Source organism: Desmodus rotundus, chromosome 13, assembly GCF_022682495.2.
Source record: "Desmodus rotundus isolate HL8 chromosome 13, HLdesRot8A.1, whole genome shotgun sequence".
Classification (NCBI taxonomy): domain Eukaryota; kingdom Metazoa; phylum Chordata; class Mammalia; order Chiroptera; family Phyllostomidae; genus Desmodus; species Desmodus rotundus.
The window spans coordinates 54,665,082-54,682,546 of record NC_071399.1 but is presented as its reverse complement, the minus strand read 5'-3'; positions in this window follow the sequence as shown (position 1 = coordinate 54,682,546).

The following is a 17,465-nucleotide window of genomic DNA, read 5'->3' as shown; positions in this document are numbered from 1 at the left end:
AACAAATGGAGGTAAGCAATCTATCAGATGTAAAGTTCAAAATGCTGGTTATAAGGATGCTCAGGGAACTTAGTGAGGCCGTCAACATAAAAAAGATCCAGTCAGAAATGTAGGATACACTAATTGAAATAAAGAACAATGTACAGGGAAACAACAGTAGAGTGAATGAAGCCAAGAATCCAATCAATGATTTAGAACATAAGAAAGCAAAAATCAACCCATTAGAACAAGAAAAAAGAATCCAAAATAATGAGGATAGCCTATGAGATTACTTCAACCTTTCCAACATTGGTGTCAGAAGAGTGCCAGAGGAGAAGAGAAAGAGAAAGAAATTGTAAACCTATTTGAAAAAATAATGAAAGAAAACTTCCCTAATTTGGTGAAGGAAATAGACATGCAAAGGAAGCACAGAGAGTCCCAAATAAGATGGATGCAAAGAGACCCACTCCAAGACATATCATAATTAAAATGCCAAAGGTTAATGATAATGGGAAAATCTTAAAAGCAGTAAGAGAAAAGCAGTTTGTTACCCACAGGGGAGTTCCCATAATACTGTCAGCTGATTTCTCAAAAGAAACTTTGCAGGCTAGAAGCGATTGGCAAGAAATTAAAAGTCACGAAAAGCAAGGACCTATAGCCAAAATTGCTCTATTCAGCAAAGCTATCATTTAGAATCAAAGGGCAAATAAAGAAATTGCCATACAAGAAAAAACTGAAGGAGATCATCATCCCCAAACCATTATTATATGAAATGTTAAAAGCACTTATTTAAGAAAAAGAAAATCAAAACTATGAACAATAAAATGTCAATAAATACATATCTATCAACAATTGAATCTAAAAAGCAAACTAAGCAAACAAGAACAAAGACAGAATCATGGATACGGGGAGCATTTTGATGGCTGCCAGAAGGGAAGGGGATTTGGGGGAATGGTGAATTGGTGAGGGGATTAAGAAGTACAAATAGGTAGTTACCAAATAGCCATGGGTATGTAAAGTACATTATAGGAAATGGAGTAGCCAAAGAATTTTAACACATGACCCATGGACATGAACAGTTGTGGGGGGATTGCCTGAGGAAGTGGGGAGTGTTGGGTAGGAGAGGGTAAGGGGAAAATTTGGGACAAATTTTAATAGCATAATCAATAAAATATAATTTTAAAAGATGAAGAGAATTTAGAAGTTATCTAATTCCCTCCCCAACACATGTTATTGAAATATTTTCTCCATCAAAATTAGGGCAATGATGTGCAAGGGGAGAAAGAGAACCCACACCTGCTTTCACCACAAAGCTGTATCAGAATGACCTGAGGACCCATTCAAACCACACATCTTCCTTTCAGAATTGCTGGAATATTGTCCTGCCCTAGCACCCACCAGTCACGTGTGACTCCCCACTCTTAGAAACAACCATATAGAAAAATATGACTGAGAACCTCTGTACAAGTTCCTATAGGCATTGGGTTTTTGTCCATTTGAGTTGCTTGTTACGTAATTTTGTATCAGTTGGCATAGTGTAAGGAAAAAGAAAAGGATCAGACAGATCTTTGAAACCAAATTATTGCCTTTCTGACAGATACCACTGTGCTGCCTATAAGTACTTTTCCTATTAAGTTTTTGCGAGTGTAAGGGCTATAGTAAATAACCTTTCATCTGCAGAAGCTTTTCAAGGAACAAATAAGTAGTAATGCAAAGTAATCCTGCGAGAAGTTTAAAGAGAGATCGTATCACCTGAATTCAAAGTAATAGAATAGAAGGAAAGGTAGAAAAACATATACAATTGCTTTCTGGGGGTATCCTTCTTTCTAATACATAATATTTATGCAAGCTTTCACATTATTATAAATACCTAAGTCTACTTGTTTTGGAAGAATATATGAGATAGATATGAAATATATATTTAAGGCAACAAAAATAAAAATCTAAGGTTAAGCAACTATACCTTGAGGCGTTTAGGAAGGTTTTGATACCAAGTTTAATTGATAATTCATTTTCCAATTCCTTATTTTGCATTTTTCTTTTTATCCTGGACTAGATAAGACAGGTAGGTAATTTCTTTGGTATATGATGGTAACTAGTTGTAAGGTGGTATTACATTTTTTAAGGTTCAGCTAAGCTTCTTTTGTGCAATAAAAACCACATTTCCAGGAGAAGTTATAAAACCTCATAATATTGCACATGAAAAAAAAAATGAAGACTGGGAAAATGCTGGAGTTTGCTGGTTTGAAATAAGCCATACATAGCTCATCAGTCAGAAAACCCTGGATTATAACCAAACTGTAACAGATGAATATAAAGGAACACAGAGCATGTGAGGGATTCTTGCTGGGAAAAAAAGTTTAAATCATGAAGCAGTTTTCTGAAAACTGAAAAATAGAAGACACTTAATTACTGGCAGTATACATCCTTGATTAGGCAAATCAGTGTGTCAATCAACTGGAATATACAATAGAATAATTTAGGTTCATTCTTTCACAATCCACAAATATAATCATTTTCACATGGAAACTTGGCAATGTCACACACACCTCATTTCTCAGCAGACTTAAGAACAGTGTGAAGTGTTGAAGTGGTTCGGGACCACCTTTCCAAGGTGAATCCCAGCACCTTTCCACTCACTTCTCTCCTTACAGATTGTTATCACGTACAATTAAAGCTAAACTGCACCTGTCAAAACAAGATAACAAATCGTACTTTCTGGTGCAGTAGCCCTAGATTTCTTTTTGATCATCCTTTGTCACCTGCTCACAATGTTTTCCACTTGAACCATTTGCAAGGCAATCCTAATACTTACTAGTTTTAGGTATTGCTATAATTATAACTTTCAAACTTTAACAAATAATTAGTCATTAACAACTTTATATGATGTTTAGTCAAGCAGTAATAATTTATCAGGAATAAAAATTTGAAGATGTTACAGTTTTTTGATTATCTGTTTTGAGGACCTTTATTATGATAAAATAAAACCAATATCTAATTTGGAATTTACAGTGTTCATGGGAAGAATATAGAATCATATATGCACCGGTATACTGAACGACTGCTCTTTTCCAATACACATGTAGGGCGCATTAGGCTCATAAATCTCAGTCGCTTAATACAACAAAGTTTACTCCTCAGTCGTGCTAATGCCTGATGTAAGGTAACAGTGGTAACCAAACGCAGGTCCTGCTGCCTGCCACTATGAAAGCCAATGCTCAAGAGGCAGGTGCTGATGTAAAGGAGAGCGGTTTATTCAGATGCCTGCCATCTGGAAGATGGGGAATTCTTGTCTCAAAGCCCATCTCCACATCTCAGTGCAGGCAGAGGTTTTTATAAGGAGGGAGATGGGAATCAAAACAAAGATACCAAGGGAGGAGGTTGAAAAGTTCTCTACGTGCAAACAAGCACAGTCCATTCTGATAAGGCAAGGGATGGTCCGGTGTGCGTCGTCCTGGTTTAGTCATCCTGGATCCATGTCATACTGACTTTACATCATCCTGGCTCCACGGTCAAAGGTCAGCAAATCTCCCAGAGCTGGGGTGCCTGAAGGTGGGAGGCTGTATCTTTTGAAGTTAGTTCCTAGGATTCTTATACAAACATGCTGTTCATCTATAGGCCACATATTAGAGTTGGCACTTACAGAAACACCATCAAAAGAATGGTAGGGTGGGTTACACTATTCCAATTTCCTACTGTGACAGTGGGGGCTCTGTCCTGTGTTGTCAGAGACCCAAGTGACAAAAGGAACCATCTCACACCTTGATTCCAAAACAAAAAAAGGGAAGCTCCACATATCATTTCTGTTCACATTTCATTGGCAAAAGAAAAAGGTACATAGCCAAGCCCACCCACAAAGGCAGAATGGGGGAGTGCAATTCTACCACATCCCTGGAAGGGGAAGAACCAGAATGTTCATGAACGGTTCTAGTGACTACCGAATCCAAGCATCTTAAAAGATGGCTAAGTGAATATTGAAGGGCAGGTTCTTTTATAATCCCAGGAGGAAATGCGAAGCTCATGGGACAACCTTTTATTCTGTACCGTACCTCTCCACTACTGGGAGGATAGTTTTCTAAAATGTTCAGTATTCCATATATAGAAAAACCAAAAGCACCTATAACAAAAGTAAATAAATGAATCAGAAGGGAAAATCTTATATTTCAAGAAGAATCATGAGTATCTAGGGTCCACTTTGGGTCTCCTGCTTACACATCCATCCATGAACAGCCAGGATAAGCGACAGAGGTGGGTTCTCACCCTGCCAGTTCTGTGTAGAAGGTGACAGTAACCAGCGATGTAGTCTGGAGACATGAGACATAGGTGATTTCACCGTGATGTTCATAAGCAGGAAGCTTTGTTTCTGACCATTTGAAACGGCCATTCTGGTGCAGTTGTTTTTTCCAGGCAGACGTAGACAGCTATTTTGACACAATCACTTTGAAACAGTATTGTCAATATAATATTCTTATATTGTGGACAGGGATGTAATACACATTCCTGAACTTCCTGAGCCTCACCCCACCACAAAACTATACTCTAGAACATATCAAAATGAAAACACTCTTTGCTTGTGTGTTATTTTTATCATGTAATAACTTATACAATTTTACCATTGACCTTCATTTTATTCCTGGATATCTCTATGCTTTTTAAGGTCAAATTTTCTCTGTGCTTATTACCACATTTAAACACTATCTGTCCTTCTCATTCCATCCCAGGACCTGTGCCTTCCTTCCCTGTTGTTGTCTAGGCTTAACATTTATAGTCATTGAAAATGATGTATAATAAATTTTTTATCTATAAATCCCTGTTTTGCCACATAGGAAATTTGGTAAATTATTAACAATAATTGGTACTACTGAAGAACTGGACCAAAGATTGACAAAATAATTTCACAATTAATCCACAGGAAATTGAGAACTACTCTTCTCAGGTATTTGAGGAGAGTTTTATTTTTCTATTCTCTTCCCACACTCAAGATTTTTCTATCACTTCTAACATGTTGCAATGGCCACCTGATCCTTCTTTTGTAGTTTTTGTGTCCTTTGCCTCTTCCAGATTCGACTCTATAGATTCCATTCACAAGGTTCCAAATGTCTGCTTTGCACAATTGATAGATACCTTCAGCTAGGACATCATTTGTTATCATTAATCCTTAACTTGTGATGAAATGACTTAAGGTGACATGGAAATAAGGGAGCTTGACAGTGTCCTTGATCCTTTATATATGTGTGTCTAAAGATTATATATATAGGCATGTAATAGATGACTAGATATATAGAATCTTCCAACCAATTTTAAATTGGATGAAGTTGCTCAATTGCATTGTCTTCTAAGACTTTACATGTACATTTCAGTTGGAAATAAAAATACATCATATTTATTTTTTAAAAAGACCCTAAAAAGATATTGCATATAGGGTGATGATCACAGGTCTCTGAGATATCATTTCAAAATATCACCTACTAATAAACAATAGACCTAAAAATAAGGAAAACATGAGCAATGGGACAAAGTCCAGAAATGAAATCTATACTGCCTTACTGCACATAATTCCTTAAGTATATAAGTGAGCTCAACCGTTTTGTCCTTTTTGTACATTAGAACATCTCTCAGTGAAAATTTCTGCTTCAAAATGTGGTTTACATATTCTGTCTAAGATTTTCTATCTGAATAACAATTATTCAGTTATCTGTGGTCTAACCCTGATGTGTTTAAGTGTTTTGGAGGTTATTAGAAAATGACACACACCCTTAATGAGATCTCACTAGTTGAAGAAGGAAGCAAGTACCCCACAAGGTGGAGAGTCCCTAGGCCAGGAGGGTGGTTCTTGGACTTCAGAGAGAAAAGAGACTATAACAGACTTAGGCCAGTGGTCTAGAGGTTCACAACCTTAAAAATTGTATCTTTTTTCATATATAATTATTCTTTGGAGATGGGACTTGGTTCATCATTCAGAAAAAAAATTGAAAGCTGAGTCTACCAGGCAAGTTTAGGTGTGACTTCTTCCAAGTTCATTTTCTGAGCACATGAAATTTGATCTGCAAAATATAAAATTAATGCAGAACACATTCTGGGCTGACTTGCATGCATGTGTTGAAGTGCCAACAGGTCTGGCCAAAGATAGAACGGCTGCCTGGGACTGCAGGCACTGATGGGTTGGAGACATCTCAGCCTCCAAGGTTAGTTGACTAAAAAATGGCTGGCAGGAAGAAAAGTCTGATCCTTATCCTGTGCCTCCAGTAGCAATGTTCTGTTTCCTACGTTGTCAGTGGGCAGCCTGCCAGATGAAGATTCTGTTCTTCAAAGGGACTATGAACAATTAGTATGCCAAATAACTGCCTCACTGCCGGCCTGAACAGAATGCTTTACTCTGCTAAGTAGATACCTGGGAGTTAACATTTCAATTGCATTGCCAGGTTTGATACTTTCTACTAGTATTCTTGTTTGTCCTTGTCTGAAATGCCTATTTAATCAGTATATGTTGCATAAGGAAAGGGTGACCTATAGTAAGAAGAAGTGTCAAAAAGGGTTCTACAAGTAGGTTTTCTGTCTATGGCTACAAACATGCACTGCACAATTAAGATTGTGTGGTCATGACCCATGAAGGACTCAGAGTGTAAGATTGAAGTGTGCCAAAGCCTACCACTTGTATCAGGCATGTGCCTCCTTGAGCCGTGTATAAATAAAGTTGTTCTAAACATACTGGTTCTAAGTAATTTTGTAAAGTAGGTTCATGTTTTATTTCCAGTGATATCTTCCTTCCCTAAATCCTCTTCTCTACTAACTTCTAATTTTCTGGTTTCCTATGCCAGTGGGGTACCTGGTGCCTCCTGACTCACCACCCTTCCATCACAGCAGAAACCTGCTCGGACACATTGACATAGTCAATAAGCTTATTCTGAATGTCTAGTCTTCCCTAAACAATGGGAACACAAAGTGTTGACACTCTCTAGTTGCCTACTCTGGGAGGGTGACAGAAATGTAGAGGACACCGACTCTCAACAGTTACAATTCATAATAATCGGTTTTCAAAATGAAGGAAGCCCAGGTTGCAATGGGAAACACATGAGGCCTCTGTACCCAGACTGTTGGGAAGGCTTTCTGGAACTGGGGACAACTGGACTAGTCTTGAAGGAAAAATAGGTGCTATCTAAACAAAAATGGGACATGAGCATGTACAGTCATAGAAATGAAAACAGAGATTGGCCATCAAGTGTGTAACCCCTCCCAAGATAAGAAGGTTCACCCAAAGCCAGGCAGAACCAGCTAGAGTCCAGGCCCTGGATTCTGGCCTGGAGTTCTGGGCTTCACACACTACAGACAGATCAGATGCCTAGACCTGACCTCAGTCTCCCCGAGGTCCGGGCAGGTTACTTGTCCTTCTGGGGAAGTCTCAATCTCTCCATATTCTACTCTACTGGTTAAAACTAAGTCCACTATTTACAGTCATTTGAATTGTTTGAAATAACAGCACATCAGAAATAGAAAAATGCGTGAAGATAAACATTCCAAAGTACTATGCCCATTCCACCATACACAGAGAGATGGCACTAGTGAGAGGTAAAATGAGCTTTCTGAGTCCTGGCCAGCCTTTCACACCTCAGAACATGCAATCATCTCTCTTCCCTGAAGTTGCCAAGATCATATGCTTGGCAGCTACTCACTGTCTGACTACAAAATCCTCACTCTAGACTTTATGATGGCAATAGAGGAAGTAGACATGTACTTTAAGGAACACATTTTTTTATTCTTACTTTTCAGGAATTAACCTACATAATCCTCATAATTATTAAAGAATATATAGCATATATAATTTTATATATACATATAAAATTTTCTCATTTTGGAAATTAAAAAAACTGATTCTGATGCATATGAAGTTGGAGAACCACCAAGCTAGACAAACTGGTAGCTGTGAAGGTGGGGGGTAGTTGTTTAGGGAGAGAGGAAAAAGATGTGCAAAGGTACGGAGATAGAGAGAAACATGCCCACACGGTCAGGAAGTGAGCAGAAGCCCTCGTGTGAGTGAGTCCAGAGAGGCAGGAGAGCCGACTCAGCTGAGGCTGGGGAGGCAGGCAGGAGCCAAGCCAGTGCAGGCATCAGAAAGTGAAGGATGCAAACTTTATGCCAGGAGCAATGAGAAGCCACAGCACGTTTCTAAGCAGGAGTGGAACACAATCAAGTTTGCATTGTGCAAAGGTGACTCTAGCTGCAGTGTGGAGAATGGGTTAAATGAATATGAAGAGACCAGTCAAGAGGCTATTGCTGCTAGTGCGGTGAGAGGTAATGGTGGCCAAAACCAGGCTGTGGCAGTGAAGAAGAAAAAAGAGCTTTTTAGGAGGCAAAACACTCAGTCCATCCTCCACACAGCAACAAAATGCGAGAGCTAAATCAGATCATACAATCTTCAACTTGTAACTCTTCAAAGGCTCCCAGTGCCATTGGAATGAAATCCAGAATCCTTTCCAACAGGACTGGCTACTGGGGCCTCTCCTCACTCTCTCTGCTCTAGCCCCAGTTTCTCTCTTTGTTCTAACCTCAGGATGGTTCATATGCCAGTACATCTGTCTGAAGTGCTCTTCTGACAACTTTTACACAGAGGGCTTCTCCTTGTTTTTGACCCTCGGCTTAAATGTCCCCTTCTCGGTGCAGCCTTCCTGGACCACCAGTGGAAGTAGAGACCCACACTATTATCTATCTGGACACCTCATGCGTCCCTCTTCCAGGCCTTAGAGTTATCTGTCATTCTTCGTTTTCATTTATTTTCTTCTGTTTATCTCGTCATGAGGCATATAAGATCCATGAAATCAGGACCCCTGTCTGTCTTGTTGATCCAGCACAGTGCCTGCCTGGCATATAGTAACCCTTCAATAAATACCTACCTTATTAACAAATACATCTAAGGAAGTTCCAAGTGTCAGACAGGCACAGTAAGCTGGGTGGTAGTGACCTTCTCCAAGAACCAGATTATGTGGAAGATAATCATATTTTAGATGCAGAATCTACATGTCAGCCTTATCTTTATTTTTTCTTTCTTCTTTCATATTTCCCTGAGATTTTTTTCAGAAGGGAGCAAGATCAGAGTCATTGGCCTACAAAATCCCAGCCAATGTATTCAGTTCACCACACTGTCTTTTTCCAGTGTTATTGTTATATCCATATTTTGCTTCAACTTCTGAAAAGTTTCCAGGACAATGAAAAGGATACAGTATTTAACCAGATGACTAAAATAGCAAAAGGCCAAATCTATCTGCATTTTTATTGTTGAGGAGATTTTTAGGTTACTAAGGAATAAGACCTTCTTCTAATATATATGTTTTAATTAGTATAATTTCCTTTCACACTTTGGAGCACTTCTATTTGTAACCTCACTTCCAATGAGTAATCTTTATCATTCTCCATGGAAGCCAAGGTTTAGAAACTATATAATCCCTATATTTTAATTCAGGAAATTGAAGCAGAGAGAGGTTACCTTTGCCAAGAAACAAAGTGGTTTTATGGCTGAGTTGGTTTCAAATTCAGAGTGTATTCCAGCCTCTCAACACTCTACTAATGAATTGTTTACTATTTTCGTTTGTTTGCTTACGTGCGTATTTACCAAGCCACCAGCACCATATAAGATCAGTATCCAAGCTACAAAGGCTTTTCAAATCACTAACACCAAACATAGTTCAGACTTTAAGTACCAGGAAGCAACTGGGAACAGCTGCTTTCAAATCAGATATAAATCTAAGCAATGCTCCAATATAGCAAGATGGGGAAAACGACCTTGTCTCATTAAATAGCTAACAGGAGAATGTATCTGATAGTAAAATCTTGGCAGAACATAAAATACCTGTTTACTGCCAAATTCCAGTCACACAACATTAAGGTTACCCATTTAAGCACAGAGCACCGGCTTCTCGTCATATATAAGGAGCCTCCCGTGTGAACCTTAGTTGCCTTTAGAGTGAGTAGAAACACTATTGCCAAGATAACTAGGGTCCGACCTTACAAGGATTTGCAGATAAAAATTAATCCCTCGAATGGTGCCCAGAAGCAAATCAGTGACTAATGGAGACTAGCAAGCAAAGGCATAACTAACCTCTTGGCGCCTGTAGCAGCCAAAGCTTTTGAATAATTTTCCAGGGAAGCTCCTTATCGGAGCACATAGACAAAATCCCATCTGAGTGTTAGAAGCAGGACTTACATAGGCATGGTCTGCTTATTTTTCCTGTATCCTTTGTCATGGCCGTCTTCCAATTACTGTATGTGAGTCTCTCGAGTTTGTTACAGGGTGATCAACTCCTGCCCAGTGAAAAAGTTTTGTTGTTTTTTTTTCTTTTACACAGCTAAAATGTATTTTTAAGAAAAAATCTCAGGGAAAAAATACCCCATGGGATATTTTGAATCAAGAAAGCACAACATTTCCCATATAAATGTTGCATAGGGGCTGCCATAAAAATTACCCATTAAGTAAATGTTCCAAAATTGAATCTAATAAAGTGGGATAGAAAAATCCATTCTTCTACTTTGGAATAGAATGTACAATAAAACAAGGGAAATGTTAGAACAGCATTAAACTCTACAAGCCTAGTGCAATCCAGGGTATTCATAGAAAAGCAGAGAGTAATAAATGGGGGGAAAAGGGTGATAGCACTCTAACTGGGCCCCAATTAATAGATCTACCTTCAAAGAAAAGAAAAAAAATCAATTCAGTTAGAGACATATGTGAATGGAACAATTATTCATGACTAATTACTTTTTAAAAGATGATGACAATGGGTTAGTTTTCCCTGTTATTGATGAAGGAAAACCTTTGGGGAAATCATTTGCAAAGGTTAGCAAGGATATGAATTACTCTCTGCTTTGGTGGAAGGCAAAGAAGAGGGAAGAATCAGTAAAATACTAATATGGTCTACTGCGGGTCATCAAGAAACTGAGCTGATACTATAAATTACTGTTTTCTAAAATCCAAACTTGTCATCAATATGCCTCATGATTAATTGTTTCCTAGAAAAGATGATTTGTTACAAAATGTTCAGTAATTCAACAGACAAATGACTTTAAATAATGTTACTTACTAGTACATTGTAAAAGGCAAGATTAGATGTAGTTGATCTACCTACAAATTAACGATCCTTTTAAAACAATTACTATTTGTTTTGTACAAATATACCGTTTTAATGTATGTTCCCGGGTTTGGCCTTAGAAAACTTTGTGGTATGCAGTGACACCTACTTACAGAGTTTACTTGGGAAAACAAAAAACGTCAAAGGTTTTCACAGGCAGTATGAACATAGGTTAATTATAGATTATAGACTAGAGCTGTGATGGAAGATCATGCACATGTGTAAGAAATGAAAATACTGTAACATAGTTGGTCCATTCATTTTCTTCATCAAATAAAAGGTGCTTGTAAATAACAGGAGGACATATACATTAAATAAAACCCTTCCCCTGGGTGTGGTGAAGCAAGCGCTGTTTACCATACACCAGGATTTTCAGCAGTCCCTATATAAACTTTGTCCAAAATATATACATATGTACATAAAGGGATCTATATGTGGATGTGTGTACCTATGGGTTTATATAAGGCCATGTGCCCCCACCTACATGATGGGGCTCTGAGAACCATTAACACTGGCTGATATGTAGACACACTTTGAACAGAAAATGTGTTTATTTGCTCTTTTGAAAGCATGGTGAACAAAATAGAGACCATTTAGTCATCCAGTCTTTGACACTGAAACTTGAATCAATTACTGGGGGAACAGGGTTAATTGGCACTTGGACAGGAATTTATTTATCCTGACTTGCTGAAGTCACAGCTGAAAATTCTAGTTTGAGTGACATGTTCTCAGGCATTTTAGTACTGTCCTCTGTCTGGCCTGCCTGTTTGCTCCCCGTTACTCCAGGCTGACTGACCTGTTCACTGCCCTTCCACTAGACCCCAACACTCTGCAATGTTTGGCTGTCCCAATCCCTCTACCTACAGCACTCTCCTCCCTGCTTCTATCCCTTCTAGCTACCTTACACACCTATACATATCTCCACCTCATAGGTACCATAGCTTATTCATACCTCATTTATCAAGCACATCCCAGAAAACCTTCTCTGACACAGCAGCCCACAGTGAACTCACCATCCTCTGGCAGTTTTTACTGTCGGAACTGACACCCTCTCACTACTTCATGTGATTATTTGTCTTTAATAGTTATATTAGTCATAAACTGCTTGAAAGAAGGCCAGTGTGTAAAGCATCTTTGTGTCCTTAAAAATTATAGCATCATATCTTCTTTATTGGTTAGATACTTAACCAATGTTTTGACTCATGAATGGAGGGAGTTTAAATGACACTAAATATTTCAACCAATTTTATGTAGGCAAATTTGCCTATAAGCAGGTGGCATTCATACAGGCAAACAAGATGCCTGTATGTGTTAGTTAATCATAACACATACACCAGGATCCTGCATCATGATGTCGCCAGATAATAGGTTTAATCTTAAGTGAATAATGTAAAAAAAGTATGTAGAAAACAATTTCCATTATCTCAATTAAAGATTTTCTTCATTAGGGTAATTATTTTCAGTTTGGAAATGTGATAAAAATGATAAATACAAGTGAATTTTCCTTTGTTCATACTTAAGAATTTTCACTCCTTGTTTTTTAGGAAAGCTGTTGAGAAAGAGAAGTTGAAGACAGAGATGAATAAAGTCTTTCAATGAAACATAACTTCAATGAAACCCTCTTGCTTTCTTTTGAAAAACACTTCCTGAAATGGAAATAATAAAAATGAAGAAACAAAAGGAGGAGGTGTCAGACTCTAACATTCCCAAACATGTATATAGACTATTAATGAAAAAACTAACTCCAATTGCTAAGTCTCAGCAAACATTTCAGGAAACATCCATTAGCCTCGTCTCTCCTTGAATACATAACTGTTACCATCTTTTTCCCATCCTAACGAAATCAAGGAATTAATAAGATTACATTGTTGCAGTCCAGAGAAATTCCAAAAATTTATATTGTGTGGTCAACTCCTTAAGAGAATTCACCATGTCTATTTGTTAATACATATTATAAACACTTCCAACACCTTCTATAAAAATTCCATAGTAGTTGGGTAAAGCATTGGTTTTCAAAACTTTGGAAATATTAAGAAGTGTTGGGGCTGCCTCTCTTCTGAGCAAAGAAATGATTCCTCTGATTATTCTTTCTGAAGAATATTTTAGAATTATGAGTACATTGTAGCATGTGTATTTTAACTCGACCATCTCTGTGGGTATCTAGAGGACTCTTAAAAATACAATAAAACTTGAACTAAATTCCACAAAAACTCAGATAAGAGAAAATTACCTATCTCTGAATCCTATTTGGAGAGTGTTTTAGAGAGATCGAAAAAGGACATTGATGGATTCTTGCAGACAAAAGTTTAAGAAGTAATAATATCTGAGCTGGATGGGAAAAGAAACAAGAAGATGCTGAAGTGCTCCCAGTGTATTCTGCTGATGCTTTAAGTTCTACACAGTAGTAATTGGAATGGGATTTCATTACAAGAAGTTTTTACCCACTCACACCAACTGCATCCTTATAAGAGTGATGGAGAGTAAGTGTACCTGTTATGGCCATTATCATCACGGTCTCCAGGGAAACAGCCCAAGGAAGTTATCAAAACTGCAAAAGTGGAGGAGGGAAGAATGAGGCACTGCCAACAAGCTCAACACTCCAAAATACTTGACGCTTTAAAATAAATAAGTAACAAACTCATATAATTCTGATTAAATAATCATAAGAGGGGAAAGCTTTATTTCTTTTTTATTTCATAGGTTTTAATACTAAACACTTCCCTTGAAAAATATTCATATTCCTTACTTCTTCAAAGAACATAGAGCCTCAATACAGTTGTCAAATACCCTATAGGGCTGTGAATTTTAAGGTGTAGGTAAAGTTAAAATTAGCAGTGAACACAAGTAATTCATCTATCCTAAGATCTCTACATACAGTAATTATTTATGCCTCTTTCCTGGTTCCACTTTAGCTTCCATAGGTATGTGGCTGAATCATACATAGGCAAGATATTTTAGAGAAATCCATTATATATGAGGGTAAAATTCCCATCCCCAATCTTTACCCCTGGGTAGACAATTTTCCTTCTTGTCCAGACCTGTTTTGAAATTCATGGGTTCTTACAGCAATGTGATAAATAATTTAAGGACAAAGTGATAAAACATGGCTATAGCTGGTAGACTGTTTTTCCAGCCATCTTAGTCCTCAATCTAACTTAATCTGAGTCACTCTCCTGCCTGATAGTCTCTGATTAGTGAGGAAAGAGAGAGCACTCCACATCTATGCTACTGAAGTCAAGAGACTGCATGGGAAGGACAGCAGACCCAAGCCTACATTCTTCAGATCCAGCATTTTCCAACATCTGCTATGTAGTTCTTAGGGGTTCACGGAGTTGGCAAGTCTAAGCAATTCCAGATCTAGTTACAGATGATTGATTGCACCTGATTTGTACTTCCTAACTTGATTTCCTAAGTAAGGTAAGGAAATCATGTATAATAAACAGTAGCAGAGCCACAAGACTATGGAGAGAAACAAGATGGGGGGGGCCAGTAATATCCACACACACCTCCCCCGCTGAATCACAGGTGGTTCTGAGTATTTATTACAGAACCTGTACAGTTTGAGTTGTGATGCAGTAGAAACCATCAGATACAGACAGGCTGACACTCTGATCTTCTGTGAGGGGAGAGGAAGGCAGAGAGATCCTCTTGCCTCCCGGAAGACAGAGAACCTGGTCGCAGCAAGAGGATGAGGGAGAATGGGAACGGGTCTTCACATCCCTGGAACTCTCTGAGCCCAGAGCTCATCGCTTCTCCATTTTTACAAAGAATTCTTCCACTTCAAATACCCATGTTCTTGGATGCTACCCTCAGCCCATTCTCTTCTCACTTTCCTCTGTGAAAGTCTAGAACTTTGGCTGCAACTACCAGGGAGGATTCAGTTTTTGTGAAGGCAGAAATTTATACAGTTAAGGAAAAGAATACAAAATTACAAATTTGGTATAAAAGTGAATGTTTATTAAGAACAAGAAGAGAAAACATAGCATATTAATGGATAGGTCACAGCTGGTCCTAGGTGTGCCACCCACCAGGCCCCTCCACCATCATAGGACGTGGGTCTGCTGCTGTCACTGAGAATAAACAGACTCACGTCTATTTCCATTTTCATGTAATTGTGCTTTGGAAAAGCATCCCTTTCACAAATAAGGAGCCTGGCTAATTCAGAGATTCCACCATGCATATGAGTCTTTTGTGCAATATTTCGTTAAGTTTTGCATATTTCGGTTGAAGAGGAGGAAATGAACAAAGTTATAGCTGCTACTATAACTGAAGAAATATTTAAAAAATAAAAATCCTTTTGGAAAATCTTCAGTTTCTTTTTTGTTTGGAGATTTTGTTTGTTTGTTTCTTTTACATATACTTCTTAACCACAACTATACATAAGAAGCTAATTTTATTTTAATAGCCCACCACTACTCTTTAAAATGCACACAGATTTGCAAGATAAACAAATTATAGACTACAAATTACTCTCAGTAGTTAAAATTCAATTGTGTTGATGAAATTCTGGTGCTGTCTTTGTTTTTTTTGAAATCCTGGTTGCTGGCTTACTCACTAATTTGGTAATTTGCAATAGGTTTCCCAGTCATCAGTGCAAATTAGCAAGGTTTAGCTATAATATGAATATTAATATCTTCATTTAGAACCTTTTCACATGACTTCTCTTGGTTTCCAAGGACAAATTGTTGTTTTTCTTAACTGCAGGCTGTATGGAATACATAAGTACAATGTTTATAAAAGACATATGATAACCAATACATTATTTTTTATCTTCTATGAAAAAAATGTCAACAGCTTCAGTAATACTGCATTTCAAAAGCCCCAAACTCTGGCAGACAGCCCTGTGCACATAACATGCTACATTCAAGGAATACGGGTCTTGGCTAGGGGGGATTTTCCAGCCCAGTCTGAGCAACAGCCACTCAATCACAAGTCTTGCCTGCATCTAAGCTGCCAATGGCAGATTATGTGCCTCTCATTTTCTGGTTCCAAGCCATCCACTCAGCAACCTGCACAGTCACCAGGGCTGTGTTCCTTCAGTTTCATGACCTCTGGGGCACACTAGAGAAATGTCGCCTTCTGTCCATGACCCTTTTTAGACCCTTTACTATCTTCCAAAGTTGTTACCGTGGCACTCACTTGTTTTCATAATTCTCCCTGACAACCAGTGCTCCTCAATGCATGCTTTCCCCAGGGTTAAGTGCACACTGGAGACCACCATGGAAGGGACATGGGACTGTTCCTGTGAGTACATCAAACTACCAGTGTATAGTGCCTTGGGATACTAACCTGCTCAGGCCTGATACCTCGTGTGATGCCTTACCCTACTCAGGTCTTGGAGAATTCCAAAGCTTTCTTCCCCTCTCTCTCCCAAACACAGCATTATTTAAATTTAATGTGTCATCCATCAGCATGGAGACAAGAATGATCATATGAAACAATATCCTCATGAAAAAGAAAGATACACTTACTGGTTGAGACCAAAACAACAGGATGGATAGTGGGATGAGAAATCAGAGTTCCTTATTTTTCTGAATGGTATCACCTCCCACTAACAATTCTACTATTTCTCACAAAGCTGTCGTAAGCACTAACAAGTAAAATATCAATATGTAAAATACCTAATCCAGAGCCTTGTGTGTAGTCAGGCCTGACAGGATAGTGATGTTATTATTGTAATTGAAATCATTATTAAAATGGCATGTGTCTGAACATCCACCCAGGTTCTTGCTGGGGCCCTGGGGTTAATTACCAGTGAAATAGTCATTGACACAGTTTGGGCTCCAAGTCCAAGAGAATTCTGACCAGAAACAGCCTGGTCTATAATGAGCCAGAGGCAGAAGCCAATTCTGGGTCCTTTCAGAAGAAGAAAGACTCAGAAATCAAGATGGCCACTCAGTAATGAATCCAACAGGACAAGCACAGATTTTAGGGCCAGGATTTCAGAGGCGAGGTGGAATTGGGGTCAGAAGAACAGGCAGAGTGCAGGCGTCAACCATCCTAGACCTCACACACAGGTGCAAATTTCCAGCTCATTTATCTAAGCTAGAGTAATGTGATGCTTGGGAAGGCGAAGTAGGTACAAAGACTCTGAAACAGGACAGAGAGCACAGGATATAAGAGATAAGACTGTTTTCAGCCCATTTAGGCTATTTTTAAAATGCTGCACAAATGCTATTCTAATAGTACCACCTGTGGAAAACACCTGTGTTCAAAGCCAGTCTACCTGAAAGACCACGGTGTTCGAGCAGTTCTATTTCCTGAAAATTGAGCACCTGCTACCAAGAGTCATACTCCCTGCTGTGCATAGGTAGCCATCGGACCAACAGCTGTGGCCACTTGAACTATGTGGCACAGTGACCCTGTGGG